The sequence below is a fragment of the Lepidochelys olivacea genome (genome assembly GCF_965140295.1).
Source record: "Lepidochelys olivacea isolate rLepOli2 genome assembly, chromosome: 3".
NCBI classification, from domain to species: Eukaryota; Metazoa; Chordata; order Testudines; family Cheloniidae; genus Lepidochelys; species Lepidochelys olivacea.
The window spans coordinates 149,562,210-149,581,104 of NC_140413.1; the positions used below are offsets into that span (position 1 = coordinate 149,562,210).

Sequence of the window (18,895 nt, forward strand, 5' to 3'; positions counted from 1 at the left end):
TTCTCCCCTTGTGGAGCACCAGGAGCGGCAGCCGTGAGTAGTGGACCGTAAGTAGTGGATCGGCTGAGCGACTCAGCCCGGCGGCATGCCAGTGAAAATCATGCCGACCACTGACCTGGGTGATCTAGCCAATCCTTGCTTGCGTAGGACTTGTTTTTTCCCCAGCATCCCAGGTGTGTGTATAGTGCTGCTTGGTTAATGGCCTCACAAAAGGTAGGGCCCCAATTCAGGAAAGCACCTTAGCACGTGCTCAAGTCCATCTTGAGTCAGATGAGCATTTAACTTTACGCATGTGCTTTAAGTCCCAATCACTTGAATGGGCCATGCGTAAGGTTAAGCATGTACTTAAGAGCATTCCTGGATGGGGATGCTTTCCTTAATTTGGGACCCTGGGGTGGGAGGTGCTGCCCAGATGACAGCACGGAGCTGGTGGCCTAGGGGACCATGGGGCTGTACAGTGCCTCTCTCTGTGCTCTCCAGGCCGTGGCCTGCCCTAGCATCATGGCTGGGGCTTTCCATGGGGAGCAAGGGTACTGGGATGTGCCAGGGCAGGACACAGCCCAGAGAACACTGGGAGAGGTACTGTGCTGCCCCAGCTCTTCCTTACAGGGCTGCAGCCCCTTGAACCCGCCTGTGGATGAGTCTCAACACGTCCCAGCACTTCCTTTCCTGGCTGCAGTCCTGCGAAACTGCCTTTCGCTCATTGGCAACCGTTGGATAATGGCAACAGTTTACCGCTCACCAGGAGAGCTAATAGGTGGAATCTCTTGTAATAGGCAGTAATCGCGTATGCTTTATTTCCCGGCAGTAATTAATCTCTCAGCATGCTACAAGCCAGCGATGGCTTCCCTGGGTACAGCTTCCATTAATATGAACGTCACTTCAGTAGTGAGACCACAGGAGGAATTGTACTTGGCCGTGATGTCTTAGGCTAGAAAGGCCCGTCTCTCACTTTCCCACACAGTTATTTCCTATACTGTGCATGGCGCGTCTCCTGATCCAGCTTCACGTTTGGCCGTGGGTAAAATCTCAGAGCGAGGATGTGGCATCTGAAACTCCAATGTGCATGCACAGGGAGTAGATTTGCCTCAGTTCCCAGGAAATTTGCTGCCTGTCACTAGGCTTGGCTGCTGTCTTGGGGGGGCTGCTGGCTCTTGTTTTGACCAGGTGTACTGATCCTTCTGCCAGTTCCTGAGCGACATTTGGCATATCTTGCCTCCCTGCCCTAGAGGTCATGATGCATTGCTCCATTCATGGCTTTAGGAAGGAATGGATGGGATATTCAGCCCTTAGCATTTTATGGTGCCATGAAATGCCCAGGTTGCCAGGAGATCCCCTTTCCCCACCCCACTACAAGTAACGTAAGACCCAGCAGGGCTGTGTCAGGAAGCCTGGCAGAGGTGAGTAGGATTATGAGGAGGGAGTGACTTTCTCACCAGACTGTCAAACTGTTCTGCTTTCTCTAATGCCCCAGTCCTTAGCAGCACCAGCTGGGTGTGGCACCTGCAAGAGACTTCCCTTCGGGAGCCGTAACCAGTCTTCAGTGCAGTGACACAGAACAGCCTCTTCAAAACAAAGGGTCATTCATTGATCCATGTGACCATAGCACTCAGGGAGCAAAGGGTTAACACAACCATCGGCCAGCACGCCTGGGTCTTACCTAAAGCTTAGCATTCCCTCAAAGCTTAGGCTTGCTGGGGACTGGGGTTCAGGCTGCTTCCCTGAACACGCCACCTCTGAGTCCCCCGTCTCCCACTGAGCTTCGGGGGGTGTCTCTCTTTAACACCAGGCAGGCTCCTTTGTTCTCTGTTGTCCCCTTCCCCTTGCCAAATGGCTCTGGTGAGCACACCAGCATGGAGGGAGACCAGCAAGGACCCATCATTGTCTCCTAAGTGTTGGTGGCTATCTGAAGCCACTGAACTTCTTTCCTGGGACATGCGACTGACTCCTTCACACCATGTGGCAGAGTCCCACCATGACACCAGCTGGCAGGTACAGCTCTCTCCCACTTTCCTTACAGCCAGCGAAAGGGGTTGGGCTGTAGCTCTCTGGCTACCCCCGGAGCAGATACAGCACAGGCAAGTCAGGGCAAGCTTCCTCCTCCCACCCTCACCCCTGCCCTGGCAGCATCCTCCCTCAGGGCATTCACGCTCTGTGTGTTCCTGTCAGTCCTTGGTATGTCACTGCTGACACGGGCAGCCCAGGGGGCCCCTGAGTTAGTGCTGATTGGGGTGAGTGTTGCCTAGCCTGAGACCCCTAACATACTTCATGTGGCTGGTGAGCCTCTCCAGCCACTGATGGATAGATCCGTGGCAGCAGCTGGGCTGGCCCTGCCGGAACTGAAGGGGTAGGGACGCAGCCTGCATACCACGTTGACACATCCCTTCATTGTGATCTTTGTTACCTCAGAGATCCTTGTCCAGTGGCAGGGCTTAGATTCCACTCCTGGTCCCGGACATACCTGGGGACCTGTGCCTTGCCTGCATGCTTTTCTTTATGCTCTGCCCCAGGCTGGTCCGTGCTGTCATTGCTGTCAGTCTCTCTTGGACGCCGATCAGTGTGTCTGTCTGTCTGTTTGAATCGTGGAGGTAGCTGAGGGGCATATTGGATGCTCTCACTCCTGTTAATCTTCCTCAGCTGATGCGGCACACCTGTCCCGAGCTGCTCTCCTGTTGCCTGTAATCCTCCTGGCCTGCTGGGTCATCTCTGGCACTGAGGGCCCTTTGTGGATGTCAGCTGTCAGTCAGGAGCACTTGATCTCATTCCTTCCTGTGCTTTAGCTGCCAAATCTCTTTTCATGGAGGGGTTGCTGGGGGAGCCAGACCCTACCCACTGCTGGGCAGTGGCTGTGCTCACCTTTCCTCTGCGCCGTCCCTGTGCAGCGGATCCGTCTGCTAACTGGTTCCTGTTTGGCTTCACAAGCTAGTATCTGACACTGGCTAGATAGTTAGTCCTACAAAGATCCCTGACTCTAAGACCTTGCCTGACCTCACTTCTCTGCATTCCTCTCTTGAGCCACTGCAACCTACCAGACAGTTCCGTGCAGGTGAGAGTCCCTGAGTGAGCCCCTCCCAGGAGCAGCAGGGATGGGGTAAAGGAGTGTGACCATCTCCCGTCTGCCAACACTTTGAACTACAGCGTGCTGTGTAGGGTATTTCTCTTGGTTTCTAAGTAGATAAAAAGGTCTGCAATCTGCAAACAGTCTCTTTAACTGCAGAAACTAAAAAGCATCTGTAGGGAATCAGGTACCTGGTCCCTGCCAGCAGACCTGAGAAATATTTAGAGCTGGAGGCAAGTCAGTGTCCTTGACTCTGCTCCAAACTGCTGCCTGCACTAGCTGCTAGTAACCATCTGCCTCCAGCCAGTTCAGGAAACTTTTTATTTCCCCTTCCTTTTTCCTTTGCCTCTTCAATTTTCCAGCTGGAGGACTGAACCATTCGGGGGCATGAGGGGATAACTGGGAACTGTAAACCACCTCCCTCTGATTCATGGAGGATGTTAAATATTTTCTGGCCACAATCCTGGAAATGAAGCCCCAGCTTCTTGTGTTCGGAATTGCCACGTGCAACGTTCCAGTTAAATGAAGAGAGACTGTAATCCCCTGGGGGGCAGGGATTGCCTTTTTGTTCTGTGTTTGCACAGGGGTGCAACGGGGTCCTGGCCAAAACTGGAGCCCCTAGGCTCTCTGGAAATACAAATCATGATATTAATTGGGTGGCCTGTTAAGAGAGCTACTGCTCTTTGTTTTCAAGGTGCTCAGAACCACAAGACACCGGGCTCATGTGGGGTTTCCTGCGCCCTGGATATCTGTGGGGTGACAGCGACAGCAAAAAGGGCATCCTCAAAGGAATTCTGCTGTGTTGGGCAGAAGATACCCGTATGATTCCGAGAATGGAAACTCCAGTTGAGATCCTGCACCAATGAGTGTGATGTAAAAAGGCAGAGAGAAGCCATCTGGGATCTTTCTTCCTGCTGAAGATGTGATGATAGTTGGGAAACTCAGTATTAGTGAACTTGAGTCTGCTTGAACCCAGCCCAGTGAGGAATTGGGGACCCTCATAATTCACCAGCACCCAGATTTCAGAAAAGCAAACTCTGAGAATCCAGTGAATAAGGCCCAGTGAGATGAAGTTTTAAGGCCCATGCATATGGGAGAGGGCTGTGGGATCCTAAAAAGCACCAGAATTAAGGCATTGCCTACACTGGGATTTCATCAACCAGTGCTTCAGGATTTGCATTCATACAGCTTGCCTTGGTGTACAATGCAAATCGCACTGCAGCAGCACGAATTAGGTCTACTGGAGGAGTTAGCAGTGATGCAACTATGCCAGCAGCTGAAATCCCAGTATGGACAAGGCCTAAGGTGCAACAGGCTAGGGTTCTTCTGAAGATGCAAGGAAGAACAGGCAGCCAATGTGACCTTGATGGAGGAAATCAAAAATCTGATTTAGAGATGGGGGGGCAGGAAACTCTCAAATCTGTACTGTAAATGGATTCCTGGAAAACTGAAGCAAAACTTGCCTAGTAGTGATCTTTGTAAAACAGGAAAAAGTAACCCAAGCAACTATTATTTATTTTGATTGCATTTCCATAGCACCTGGGATCCCCGGTCATGGACCACGACTCCTTTGTGCTAGGTACTGTATAAACACAGGAGGGGAAAAGACCAACCCTGCCCCCAAAGAGTGTGCAATCTAAGTACAATTACTGCCCCTTAAGTCTGACTTCTTTGTTCAGAAATCCTACTGGCTTTAGAAGAAAGTCATTGAGCACCTTACAGGGTAATGGGAACCTGAGCAATTAACAGTATTTGCAAGGGGGGATGTGATAAAGCGCAGCTAGTCAGATGAACTTGGTGGCTTTCTGGTAGAACGACAAATGGCATGGCTGACGGGAAAGCAACAGGTGGATGTATTTGGAATTGAGTAAAGTGTTTGATTCAGTGACTCATGAAACTGAACGCTCCAGATTTAATGCAAATCAGCTCAGCTATGACGCTGTTGTGTGGACTGAAAAGTGGCTGAAGGATCACAAACCAAAGGAAGTAGTTGGATGGCAAGGCTGTGTCTTCACTGCTTTTTTTTTTTAAAAAAAGGTATTTTTACTGAAGGATAATACACATTAGCTATCCTGCAGTAAAATCCTAGTAGAGACAAGGCACCTCTAGTTTTTACTGTAACGTGAACTAGATGTGGTTAACCATGGCCCAGAGAATAGTGTTGATCTTGCCTAGCTACATCGTGGTAAAAGCTAGAAGTGTCTTTGTGTCCACTAAGCTTTAACAGCGAGAGAATATCACATTAGCTATCTCGCTGTAAAGAACCCCATCTTTTTGGCCGTGAAGACATAGCCGAAGTGGGAGGTGCCGTGTAAAGACTGAAGGGAGCAGTGTTATTTCTGGTCATGTTGAATATCTTCACTGATGATCTAGAGGGAGGAGGAAACAACACATAAATGACATTCATAAGGGATATTAAACTGGGAGGAGCTGAGAACGCCAGTGAGGACAGGAAATCCAGAGGATTTGGAGAAAACTGAAAAATAGGCAAGAAATAATTGAGATTGACCATGGAGAGAAAATGGCCCTAATACATCTGAGGAGAATCCAGAACAGTAATGGCTGAAAGACTTCAGGCTGACAGCAGATTGATAGTCTACAATGAGAGATGGTAGAGAAGAAGACCTCTGCATGCAGAGGCTTTAAGCCACAGTACAGATTGGATGCCCCCTCACCTGGAATCCTGCATTGCATTCTGGGAACCTTGAGCAGAAAGCTGTTGAGAGATTGATGGGAGTTCTGCAAAGAGGAATTAGAATGACTAGTGGTCTGGAGGACCTGAAAAGAGCTAAAAATATGTAGCTCAGCTAGGCAACAATTATAAGAGGGAGAAGAGGAAATTAAATGTTTTACTAATTATATGAAGCTCACGCTTTTCACAAGTGACGCGTGATTTTTGGGTGCCCAACTTGATTTCACAGTGAGTCAAGCACCTGCCTCTAGCAACCCGGCCCCTTTAGGGGTCTCAAGCTGAGCACCCAAAATCACGAGTCGCTTGTGAAAATCTTGGCTGAACTGTGCAGACACGAAGGAGGGAGAGGAATTAGTCTGGCACCAGGGGATTTAACATGGAAGAACTGGGATGAAATTAAGAAAGGGAAATTGTTATTTTAGGTCGAATCTCCCCCCCAAAAAAAAAACTTCCTGACAGTGAAATCTCTCGGGCTGGGAAATAATCTCCCAAAGGCAGGGGAGAGAAGCCCATTGCTTGGCCAGAGCAGTCTGAAGGGTGCCGGAGCTCTTGACCTTGTACTGTAGGGCACAGTACTGTTCTGGGTACTAGCGATGGGTTAGATTTCTCAAAGCTCTTCTCCGTGTCTGTGGATAGGTCTACAGACTGCAATCAGAGGTGTGACTGCAGCACGTGTAAACACTCCTGAGCTAGCTTGGATCTAGCTGTCTATTTTAAAAAAATACTAATAATAGCAGCGAAGCCACAGCACCACTGGGCTGTACCACAGCCCGCCCAGGACTTGTAGCTGTGCTGGGACCTGACCCAGAGCCCACTCAGTTCATTGAGAGATTCCTATGGAAGTAATGCTTAGTTCTTGTGTGGTGCTTTACTAGGTTCTGCCTAGTCCTACCCCCTTTCCAGCCACCATAGGGTTGTTCCCTCCTGTGTACTGTCAAGTGTTTTGTCCAATCTAGTTTTAAATATCCCAAGTGATGGGGTTTCTGCTGCTCCCTTCAGCAGATTACTCCTCAGCCTAGCAGACTGTATTTCTCCCTACTCCCTCCAGCTGTCAATACTTTTCTAGTACTGAATTGCCCGGCAGTGAATGCTGTGTGTGGGGTCCGGTCACAGCTAAGCCATATTGTTTTGGGCAGCTCCAGCCATCCTGCAATGCCTCCTTGCGTGCAGCCAAAATGATACTTGCTCTTTCTTCTTGCTGCTGTCTTGCATTAGAAGCTCCTGGCTAATTAGCAAGCTCAGCCATTTGCAAGCCTCCAAACCAGCTACTCAAGACACAGCCATACTGTTCTCCCCAAGGGTTATTCTTAATGGGCAGTATCTTTCTGCTCTGTGTGACTTGCAGATTATACATTCTATGCAAAGTTCCGTTGAGTGAGTTCCCCAGGCCCACTGCTAAGAGTGAAAAGGCTCCCAAAATGCACCGATCATCATCAGCTACATTGCCACAGCTGTGCAGCAGTTCAGTGCTTTCTAGGTACGTCTGCACTGCAATCAGACACCCGCAGCTGGCCCGTGCCAGCTGACTCAGACTCGTTGGGGCTCAGGATGCAGGGCTGTTTAACTGTTGTGTAGATGTTTGGGCTCAGGCTGCAGCCCGAGCTCTGGGACTCTCCCAGCATCCTTGACCCCAGGCTTCAGCCCAAGCCGAAATGTCTACACTGCAGTTAAACAACCCCCTAGCCTGAGCCCTGCGGGGCCAGCCACGGGTTGTTAATTGCAGTGTTGACGTGCCTGAGTATTAGTGTTCCTAGTTGGCATGGGGAGTTGTTTAGTCTAGTGGCTACCACCAGAAGGATGGGCTGGGTTCTCATTGCTTGCTGGGTGGCCAGGTGAGCGCCTGGTCTCGGACTGGGAACAGCATGGTGAAGCTCGTGGTGGGTATTGCAGAATGCTACAGGAGTAGCTAGGATGGGAGGCTGCTGCTGAGCATGCGTGCAAGACCTTCCATACTTAACTGTTCCGTGCCAACAGCAACAGCAGTTTTATTGAGAGGGAGCCTGGGCTGTGGGGCCCACGGAGAGGCAGAGGGGACCTTGGTGCCGTGGGCCTTGACCTGTCAGCAGCATCCTCTCACACACAGACGAAGGCTCTCTTTGCTGCTGTCCCCTGGGGCCGGGCCCTGTGATCTCCATTTTGGTGACCCACAGTCACTGGCTCCCTAGCGAGGTCAGGCCCAGGCCCGTGGGGGAGGACAGGGTTGGGGTTTGACTGACTTTTTGCCTTCAGTGCTTTGGTTGCGGCGGCGGCCTCTCCAAACCCAGTTGGTTTCAGTGTCAAGAAGCGCTGTGGTTGGGACATGCACTGCTCAGCTCAGGAGATGAGCCTGTGCGACCATAGGGCTGCTGGATAGGCGGGGAGAGAGTTCCCCACCTGTGCCTGCAGCCCCACCCCCCCCCCGACTGGCTGGCTGACTATGCAGTGGCTTCTGGACTTGCTATTCCAGTGCTCGGGCTCTTCAGCAAGGCCCGCCATACAGAGATGTTGGGAACAGCAGCCATGATCGCCTTTATCCTAAGTGCCTGAGCCCCACACTTTCCAGAGCGTGTGTCTGTCTCTCGCTCACAGAATCCCAGCAGGAGCAAGGGCCGGGATTCTAAGGTCAGCTGAGGAGCAAAGCAGATCTGTGAGATGCTCGAGTCTGGAGGGACAAGGCTCTTCTTTTTATTGTGCGCCCGGGTTGCTCTCTGCCACAGTGGAGTTCAGTCCTGGGGTAGACTGTCTCCTCAACAAGTAGCTCATTGTCAGCTGCCCTGCCAGGGGCCATCTGGTGCCTGCCTAGTGTCGGTCCCTGCTGCCCAGAATGCCAATGACTTGATGTGCATCTCACTGAATGGGAGTCAGCCTCTTTTGCCACTGTCTCTCAGACCGTAAGGTGCTGAGCTGAGGAATTTCACCCAATCCTCTCCAACCTCTCCTCCTCCCTCCCCATCCACCTTGCCTTTGTAGAGCTGCAAGTATGTTCCGGGTATGTTCCGGAGCACCTCAGATTAGTGGCCTGGCCTGAGATCTGTGAATGGCTCTGGCTCTGGGATTCACTCTTTGTTCTTGTTGCCTGCAGATGGATGCCTGGGGAGGTGTGAAAGCTTTAAAGGCCCCAGTGAGGGTGCATTCCCAATACAGAGAGACTTCTAACAGAGGCTGCTGGTCTGGGGAACTCAAGCCATGAACTGCTGTGGAATATGAGACCGTTACATGCCCTCTCTGCAATGCTACCCCAGGGTCTTGGCCCTTTTGTGCCCGGCGTGGGGTCAGTGTTGTTCATTATGAAAGGGTATGTTTTGATGAATGGATTATATGTATTTGACAATCCACTTGGCATGTAAGGGGCTATTACAGCTGTAAACAAGTCTATATGAGAAAGGCATATACGGAGTGCAGAAGGAGCAGGGTGGTCATGGGGCCGGAGCGCAGGATGGAGACTGGGGAAAACTTGGTTCGATTCCTGGCTCTGTCACAAAGTCCTCAGTTTTCTGCTCTGTGAAATGGGGGTAATGATCCTGCCCTACGTATCCTGCTGGAAAGCTAAATTCATTGTCTAGGCAGCACTTTGGGGTCTGGGGTTGGAGGAGGAGCGACTCTAAAGTGCTACCACCAGCAGCCGCCCCTCTGCCCTTCAGTTGGCTCCTGAGTGTTATGTGACTACAGAAATATAATCGGCTGCAGTGACGCAGTGTGGGTGGAGTTGGGCCTCCACTACAACAATGAGGGTAGGCTAACGCGCACATTACCTTCTCCTCCGACCTTCCCTCTCCTCTTGTGGGAGCCTGAAGCCCATAGTACCCCCATTGTCTGAGCTCCATGCTTTCCCTACAAGCAAGAACGACCCAGGAGGTGTTCCCTGGAAGTGGCTGAACTGTGGCTAGGAGAGCCCCTGGCCAGGCAGCTATTGCAGGTTCTAAAATGTAGGTAGGGGAGTGAGTCTCTCCCCACTCCTGGAGTTTCCAGTGAGGTTTCTACAGGGAATTTCTAGAGGCTGGGTCATCATCCCCCACTGGATGGGAGAGTGAAATATACTCTGGATAAGGGCCGTGAATTGTGACACAGACAAATGAATTGTGCCATTAATGCCTGTGCAGCCTTGAGCATTCCCATCCTTACTGTTGCCGCTTCACTGCCCTGTCCTGTCCCCTTTCCCTCCACATGCTGGGCCCTCTTCCCACCCCCCACTCCCCCTGCAGACAGGCCTCAATGGGCTGGATTCCAGGCTGCAGCGTGTGATGCTGGGTGCTTTCCCCTGTGCTGTGTTGCTGTGGACATATGTACTTCCTGGGCTGAGCCTGGCAGCCGGCTGGGGGAGGCGGGACTGAGGGGGGAGTTCCCTTGGCGAATGGTTCTGTGTTCCAGGGCGGAGCTGCACCTTGGGGAAGAGTCAGACATCCGGGGGGGGGGTGGCGAGTTTGGGTGCAGGGATGGGCCTCTCTTGTTGCAACATGGGTTGTTTTATTTTTCATACTAGGAGGCATGCCCCCAAACCCCAGCGCTGCATCCCTGACAAGCCCCCCACGTTTACTCACACACGCACCTTTGCCTCACCTGAAACAATCCATCTGATCTATGGGTCCCCCTCTTGAAGGCATGTGGTATGCATTAAGCCCTAACCAATGCCCTTGGGACTGACCCTGTCCTCGTCACGCTGATAAGTAGGGAAGGCACCCAGAAGCAGCTGTGAAGTGTCACAGGCCACGGTGTTGTTCCTGGTGTCCCTGGAGCTGCCGGGTATGACGATCTGTCAGCTGCACAGTCCCAGGCCAGTAGCAGGTACTCTGCTGCTCTGCAATAGCCAAGCACAGCAGGGAGGGGAGAGGTAGCAGCAGTGTTGGGGGAGCTGCCCGAAATCGGTAGAACCGGTCTGTTTGGGGCAGGGTCTGTATCCCGGTTAGTGGAGCAGCTCCTCATGTCTGTGGCACGTCTCTGTCACAGCAGCTGATTGCCAGGAGCCTCATGCAAGGTCTGACCCGGATTCCCATCCAGGAAGCCTGCACTCCCTCTCTTTCCCTTACTTCCTCATTCTTGTTGAATCATCAAACTCTGGGCAAGCCTAGGAGAGGTGAAGAGACCCTTCCTCTGGCGGGACCCGAGCACCTGCTCAGCAGACACATGAGGCACAATCCCGGCCACGTAGTCCAGTTCAGACCCAGTCAATACAGGTGGGATACCTGGAGCACAAAGGTGTCCTGGTGCAAGTCCGGGGGTGGGTGTGTTGTGTTGTACCCAGCGTACCTTGGGAGAAGCAGAATAATTGACAGTCACGGAGCTGGGTAGAGAAGTAGGATCTAATTTGCTCATCAGCCTCCTGAACTGAGACTCCCAAGTCTCTTAGATGGAGGAGAACCCCTCAGGGAGGCTGATCTGTAGCTGCCAGCATGTGGGTGGTGCTGGTGGGTCTAATTATGGTTTTCAGAGCCTGCTGACTGGACATTTATGGGTTTGGGAGCTTCCTGGGGAATGACACTGGTTACTGAGGCACCCCCACCGGAGCTGTGAGGAAGACCGATATCTTTGCCCGCACACCCTACTGGGGCAGAGGCGTGTTTTCTCGTGGTCCCGTCTCCAGCAGGAACAGCGTGAGATGTCTGGTGCCCAGGGAGAGCATAGCCAGCTGGAGCAATTCCTGTCGATTCAGCTATCTGGGAGAGCCATGCCTATGGCTAATGCTCTGGCTAGCCAGCTGTTGAGGCTGTATCCAGGAGCAGACGTGGACAGTGGGTGTATGTTAAGCTGTCTGCTCAGGCAGGTTGCGTTAAACTGTTGATCCAGCCTAAGACCTGGCTTTCACCTTCCAAGTGAAAGGCTGATATGGGTGGTGCTGGGACAGAAATGGCAAGTGGCATTTCTCCGGCCCACTCCCAGGCCTGTACCCAGAGTCTATTTCAGAGGGCCCAGGGAATCCTTCCCCCATGAGGTACACCCAGAATGGACCCAGTGCTTTCCCTCCTGGTTCCACGGGCATTCACAGACTGAGGGACCTTGCTCCCGCCCAGCCATAACGGCTTGGGCCCTTCTTGGGACTCTTCTCTCACCCCCGGTCGTTGGACGGGGATAAATCTCACTGCCCATTGCTGTGCCAGGGCTGGGTCCTCCTGCTGCATCAGCACGGACTATGTTGTGCCTGGCACTTCAGTCCCACAACTGGGCTGGGGTGGGGCAGGGGACAGCTTTTAACTGAGCATCTGCCCTATCTTCCATCTTTTGCCCTGTGGCTTAGGCTTGAGGGCAGCTCCCCCTCTGTCCTCCTTGACCACCCACCACACTTTTCAGGAGTTGCTTCAGGGCGGGGGAGGGGGTGAGAAGGAAATCCCCCACCTCAGCCAGGCTGGGAGAAAGCTGACAATGGGCATGGTAGCATCAGCTGGTGTCAGTGAAGGAGTCGGGAATTGTCACGAGAGACAGGTGTACCAGTACAATGAAATAGCAGGGACTAATTCTACACTGCAGCCCAGGGATAGATGAGAAAGGACAAGAGATAAACCTCTCCTCTCCCATCTCTCCAAGAACCCAGCCAGAGCTTCCTCCCTTGAACTAGCTATTTAACACACAGGCCAAACGTGCACGATGTGTCCCACTGCTGAGAAGGCGCTGGGAATTTTGCTGCTTCTTGGGCTGGGCTCTCCTTTCCTCTGCCCCTCAGGAAACTCAGAGCAGACTCAGCATTATTTAGTCACTGAGCTCCCTGATATTACCTGATTTCCCAGTTGTTAATGCCCAGTGAGTCAGGAGGCTACAACCTGGCCCCTCCTGGTTCCCAGACCTCGTTTCGAGCCACAAGACCAGGGGGTGTCCGGCTGAGCTAATCAGCTAGTGGTGAAAGGTTCTGAAGCTGAAAAGCACTAGGTAGGTACTCAGTGTTGCCACTGTGTTGGGGTCCATCATGTCTGGTCTGTGTACCACCTGAGACGTGCCCATTAGGAGGCAGAGAGCTTGGAGATGGAAAGGAGGGGAGAAGTCCTTCTGGAGTCATTGCAGACTCTCCAGACCACTTAGGCAGCTGGAAGCCCTCTGGTGTCTGAACCAATGCTTCCCTTCTGCACTCATGTCTGTTTTGTAGCTGATGTGAACCACAACAAGGCATACCTGACATGGCAGTTTTACTTCTTTCCTTGGCCAGTACCTCTCCACACTGGTATCTAGAGACTATGCAAGAAAGACTCAGTGCGTCCAAGCAAAGCCTGTCTGAACGTGCATTGCTGGCACCAAAGGACACCTCAATTTATCCCATGTGAGAGGTGGAGCTTTCTGCTTCCAGCCATGCACCAGAACTTGGGCTGTGTCTTTAAGAAACACATGCTTTCAAAATGTGCTGCCAATTAATACTAATGCTCCGCACTAATTCAATCAACTTCTATATCAGTGGAGTCAAAGAAAACAAGAGCTGTGCATGGTTGTTTTGGTTTTGGTTTTTTTTTTAAAGACCCTGGGAACCGTAGACCAGTGAGCCTAGCTGGTTGGAATAATTTAAAAATGGTATTATAAAACCCTTAACTATGGACTAACCAGTGTAGCTTCCACAAAGGAAAAACATGTCTCCTTAATCAATTGGGATTCTTTGAGCATGTCAGTAAAATTGTGGTTAATGGATCTCTGGTCATCCTAATTTACTGAAACATCCAAAAAGTCTCCAATAAAGTCTCTCACAAAAGGCTATTAAGGAAACTAGTGATGGGAGGAGACGTACTGTCATGGATCAGAAACTGGCTAAGGGACCAGTAACAAAAAATTGGAATAAATGATCAAATTTTCAACATAGCAAAAGGTTGAACGCAGGGTACCACAAGGTTCTGTACTAGGACTGTGTTATTAAATATATTTATTAATGCTCTGGGCAGGGGGGTGAGCAAAGAAGTAGCCAAATCAGCACATGGCATGGAATTATTTAGGTTAGTCAGGACCAGAGAAGACTAAGGAACTCTAGAGTGACATGACATACAGCTAAGTGAATGGGCAAAATAATGGTAGATGAAACTCAATATTGAGAAATGCAAGGGAATGCACATTGAAAGGAGTAATTTGTATATTGCTCAGCCATCGCAGGGTTTTAAATTAACTGTATTACTCGGGGGAAAGACTAGGATGGTTCATTAACGACTTCTGCTCATGATCCTCAGATGCATGAGGAATAGGGTAGAGAAAAGTACTGAAAATATTATGATGCCATTATGTAAATCAGTGGCACAGCCTCATCTGGTAGGTCAGAAAAAACCTTGCAGGCAGAGGAGGTATTCAGAGATGGGCAAGAAGAATGAGCAGAGGCTGGGAGAAACTTTGCATGAAGGGAGATCAAAACAACTGGGACTGTTTAGTTCAGAGAGGAAGCACATATATGTGGGCATAATGGTGTATAAAACAAAGAATGGCCTAGGGAAGGGAGAGTGGATGCTCTTAGGCTATGTCTACGCTAGCACTTTTGTTAGTTGGGGTATGAAAAAAACACACCCCGACTGACACAAGTTATACCAAGAGAAGCACTGGGTATAGCAGTATGTCAGCAGCAGAAGCTCTCCCACCGACATAGCTACCGCTGCTCATTGGGGTGGCTTAATTATGCCAGTGGGAGAGCTCTCTCCTGTAAGCATAGAGTGACTACGCGGGAGACCTGGCACTGGTGCAGTCACGTCGGTGAAGTGGTGCTGCTGTAAGGTCTCCAGTGTAGACATGGCCTCATTTACGCTTTCTTATAATGCGGGTGTAAGGAAAATTGAAAGGGAATAGATTTTAATATGGATAAAAGAATATGGTCTGATTTGGCATAATTAGCCTGCGGAACTCACGGTCACAAGAAGTCGTTGAGGCCAAGAGTGTAGCAGGATTCAAAAAAAAAGTGTTGACCTTTCTGTTGTTAATGAGGCCATCCAGAGGTACAATGGAGAGGACAGAAACCCTCCCGTTTCAGGGCATGTGCCAGCCTTCACCTGATGAGGCTAGGAAGACACTTCCCTACAGATGGATTTTTCCACAATTGCCTGCTACAGGGATCATTACGCTTTCCTCTGAAGCATCTGGTCCTGTCACAGAGAGGATACAGGGCTAGATGGACCTCTGGGCTGATCCAGAATGGCAATTGCTATGGTCCAAATCACAAAGGTATTTTGGCTCCTAACTTCCATTGTATTCAATGAGAGAGACACGGTGGGAGAGGTAATATCTTTTATTGGACCAACATCTGTTGGTGGAAGAGACAAGCTTAAGAGAGCTCTTCTTCTTCACTGCAAATGACAATTGAATTCAATGGAAGTTAGGAGCCTAAATACCTTTTGTGAGTCTGTTCCAATGTCCCCAACTCATCTCACACAGGGGCCGTTGACCAGCCATCCTGCCATTGTCAATCATTTGCAGCCTGGGGCAAGGAGTCTCAGAGGTTAAGGCTCCCACTCTCACTGCAAGATCCTCAGAGACAGCTTCTAACCTCACCTCCAGCTTCTGAGCCTGTGTTTGGCTCCCGGGTTCAGGCAGCTTTGCCTGGAGTCTCCTCCCCACCTCGATACGTTTCTCCTCGGAAATCCTGTGAGTGATTTCCTGGGGATTCAGATGGGCTGCATGCTCCAGTTCCCTGAGAGCGGCGTGCTGCAGCTGAGCAAGTCTGCTGGCACTGGCAAAGCCACGGGCTACTCTAATTGGTCTTTGGCATGAGCACCCAGGCGCCTTTGTGATTGCCCCTGTCGGTCATTGGGAGCCGCAGACAGAACCAAACTGCGTGAAGGGCTGCTGGGCCACATGGAACTGACCCTTGGGAGGCACGAATGCACAGATGGCATGTCCAGGGCTCCCCTGGCCCAGGCATTCACATACACCTGCCTGCCAGGTGCCCCAAGCACCTCTTCCTTCTTACTGTCATGGTCCTTTCTTGCCTGACCTGTATCTAATTGGCAGTAATGACAGCCGTTCAGCCCTGTTACTGTGGCTGGGGCTGAGCTAAGCAAGGCTAATTACTATGCAGATGCGGATGTTGCATGAAGAGGTGAGGAGTGAGTCTCAGGGGAAACCATGCTCTGAGCTGCGAGGAAGCTTAGGCCCATCTCTGCAGGCTACATGGCTGACCCCTGAGCAGTCTGGTTTACCTACCTAGACCCTCAGAGCAAGGCTCTTTCAAGCTAACCATCTCTGGAGCCTAACCAGGGTTTGCTTTTTAAGGGTTTTGCCCTTACAGCTCCTCAGGGTCCCTCCCTCTACCCCTCCCTGCCCCCTTCTGACCAGGCACTGTTCCCATCCTCACCTCTGCCCATGCATGGATCTGATGGACACAGCTGAAGAAAATGATACACAGAGCCTGGGCAGCCATAGGACAAAGCAAGCTTCCCCCATGCCCTGCCCTGGAGGGACCTACCTCTAGAGAGGAGTTGGATCTCCATTGCCCATGCAGTCCTTAGAGTGAAGCTACCTACAAGAGGGCTAATCGATGCTAATTGAGTTAGTTCCTGCTGATGGTGTTGTGTGTGAGGGTGATGGGGCTATTCTTTCTCTCTTTTGACTTGGGTCTGTCTATAAATTACTAATCTCTGCCCGTTCCTGATCCCCTGGAGTGTAGGCTGATGCCTGCTTACTCATGCATTGCTCCCTCCAGCACTTTTCCTGGTCCTTTATCCAGTCTAGTTTTGAATGTCTCGACTGATGGAGTTTTAGCCCTTCCCTTGCGACACTGCCCTGTGGCCTCCTAGATCTTAGCCAAGAAGGTTTTTGATACTCCTCTTCTGCCATTTCACTCTATCGCTTCTCCTTGACTCCCTCTCTGGTCGCTTTCCCCCTCCTGATGTTCATAGCTCTGATTTCTAGCAGAGTGTTACCATTTTCCCCTTTAATTGTCATTTTCATATTTCCCTCCAGCTTCTTACCATTTTTAGATGATCCGTAAGGGTCCTATTTAGAGCCCATTGAAGTTGGTGGAAAGATTCCCATTGACTCCAATGGCTGTTGAATTGGGCCCTCTAGGCCTTCCAGGTTTGTTGATACCCCGTTGTGAGGGTCTTGCTCAGAGCCGGCTGCAGCATTTGAGGTGGGGTTTCTCCAGCGCTATATCGGACAGGGCCTCCGCTCTCTGATCTGCATGAAGCCCAAAATCGCAGGGGTCCTTATTTAATTTTGCTGCTGGGCTCCATTGCAGGCTCCTGTGTCACTTGCTGCCTGCTTTATTCACCCAGGTTGCTGTGAGCTGCCCAGGTCTCTCCCTCCCACCTAGTATCTGTTTCTCATTCATTTTGCCAGGATGAATAAAGCTGGCTGGCTCTCGTGTTATTAGTCCCTGATCACTTTGTCGCAGCTTGCCCCTGCTGTCCTGCTTTTCCCTCTCCTCTCTGATGATGTCAGCACCCCCTCTCTCTTATGCTTATCTGTGAATTTAATTTAAGGTGATGTTTGGCTTCTTTTCCAGATCATAAGTGATGCTCTTAAATAAAATCCCAGCCTCCTCCCAGTTCCCACCGGACACCTCTAACCAATCAGTACGCTGCTGTTTGTCATGGCCTTTTGTTTACTGTTCTTCTGCCAGCTCAAATCCATGGGACTATGGCTCAATGAATCAATGGGGGATTCATTTCTCAAGCAAGATCTCGTGGGACACAGCAGCAAATCTTCCTTCCCATGGACCAGCATCCAGACAGCCTTGTGCTGTGATGATGATCAAACGCTCAAGCTAAACAGGGTGGGGCTGGCTTAGGACTTGGATGGGAGATGTTCCCGAAAAACCCGAGCATTCAAGGAAGTAGTGTTTGGCCATTCAGCAAGTGGAACTTTTTTTCCTCTTGGTCAGTGATGAGCCAAGATCCCAGTGTGGTGAGGTCCTTTATAAACCACCCTAATGCTGCTTCTGTTCTAGTCACTGCCTCTGAAACTGTGATCCACTGCCCGTTTCCATGTGGTCCACAGAGCTGCTTCCAGGCCAGTGAAGAAGTGTCTGTCTGTCTCCTGCTGACCGTTGCACAGTCCAGGACACTTTTAGGGTTTCCAGGAGTTTTTCTGACCAACTGAACTAAAAATCCCAAGCCATTTTCTGCCCCTTGGTCTCCTGTATGGGTGTGTCAGGTGTTCCTTGGTTGGCCGTTTCTAGCTGCCATAGAGAAGGGGACTGAAGTTACCAGACTGCTGGTGATTACACTGGGAGAGGGAGGAGTCCAAATGCGAGAGGCTCTTAAGTGCTGCATTACTGTATTCAAGGGGCCCTGCTGCAGTTCTCTTGTTTCTGTAGCATTACAAGCTTGGGCTCCCAGGGCAGCAATTGCCGGGATTGCTCTGCTCCCAGTATAACATCATAGGGTTAGAAGGGACCGCAAGGGTCGTCTAGTCTAACCCCCTACCAAGCTGCAGGATTTGTTGTGTCTAAACCATCCCAGACAGATGGATCCAGCCTCCTTTTGAAAACCTCCAGTGAAGGAGCGTCCACAGCCTCCCTGGGCAGTCTGTTCCATTCTCCTACTGTTCTCACAGCTAGGAAGTTTTTCCTGAGATTTAATCTAAATCTGCTATGCTGTAGTTTGAACCCATCGCCTCATGTCCTGCCCTGTATGGCAAGAGAGAACAACTTTTCCCCATCTTTTTTATGGCAGCCTTTCAAGTATCATGTCGCCCCTCAGTCTCTTCTCCGAACTAAACGTACCCAGTTCCTTCAGCTTTTGCACATATGGCTTGAGTTCAAACCCTTTGATCACCTTTGTTGCTCACCTCTGGATCCTGTCCAGTCTCTATACATTGGTGACCAAACTTGGACAGAGTTCTCCAGCTGAGGCCTAACCAGTGCCGAGTAGAGCAGTACTATCGCCTCCCATGACTGGCATACGATGCCTCTGTTAATGCAGCCCAAAACTGCATTTGCTTTTTTTGCAGCAGCATTGCATTGCTGACTCATGTTGAGGTTGTGATCCACCACAACTCCAAATCCTTCTCAACAGTGCTGCTGCCACGCCTGTTCTCCTCCATGTTGTATTTGTGCATTTGGTTTTTCTTCACTATGTGTAGCACCGTATATGTGTCTTTGTTGAATTTCATTTTGTTGTCTGTAGCGCAGTTCTCCAATTTATCAAGATCCCTCTATATTTTAGCTCTATCCTCCCAAGTATGGGCAAGCCCTCATCAGCTTTGTGTCATCTGCAAATTTGATCACTGTGCTCTCTCTTCCTGCATCCGGGTCATTAATAAAGATGTTAAACAACACGGGGCCC

General features: G+C 50.7%; 1 protein-coding gene across 2 annotated transcripts in view; it reads left to right on the top strand.

Annotated features, from left to right (window-relative positions):
* Positions 1–18,895, top strand: part of TMEM63B (transmembrane protein 63B) — an 87,854-nt gene that overhangs the window by 29,452 nt on the left and 39,507 nt on the right. The gene's annotated exons all lie outside the window — the stretch shown is intronic.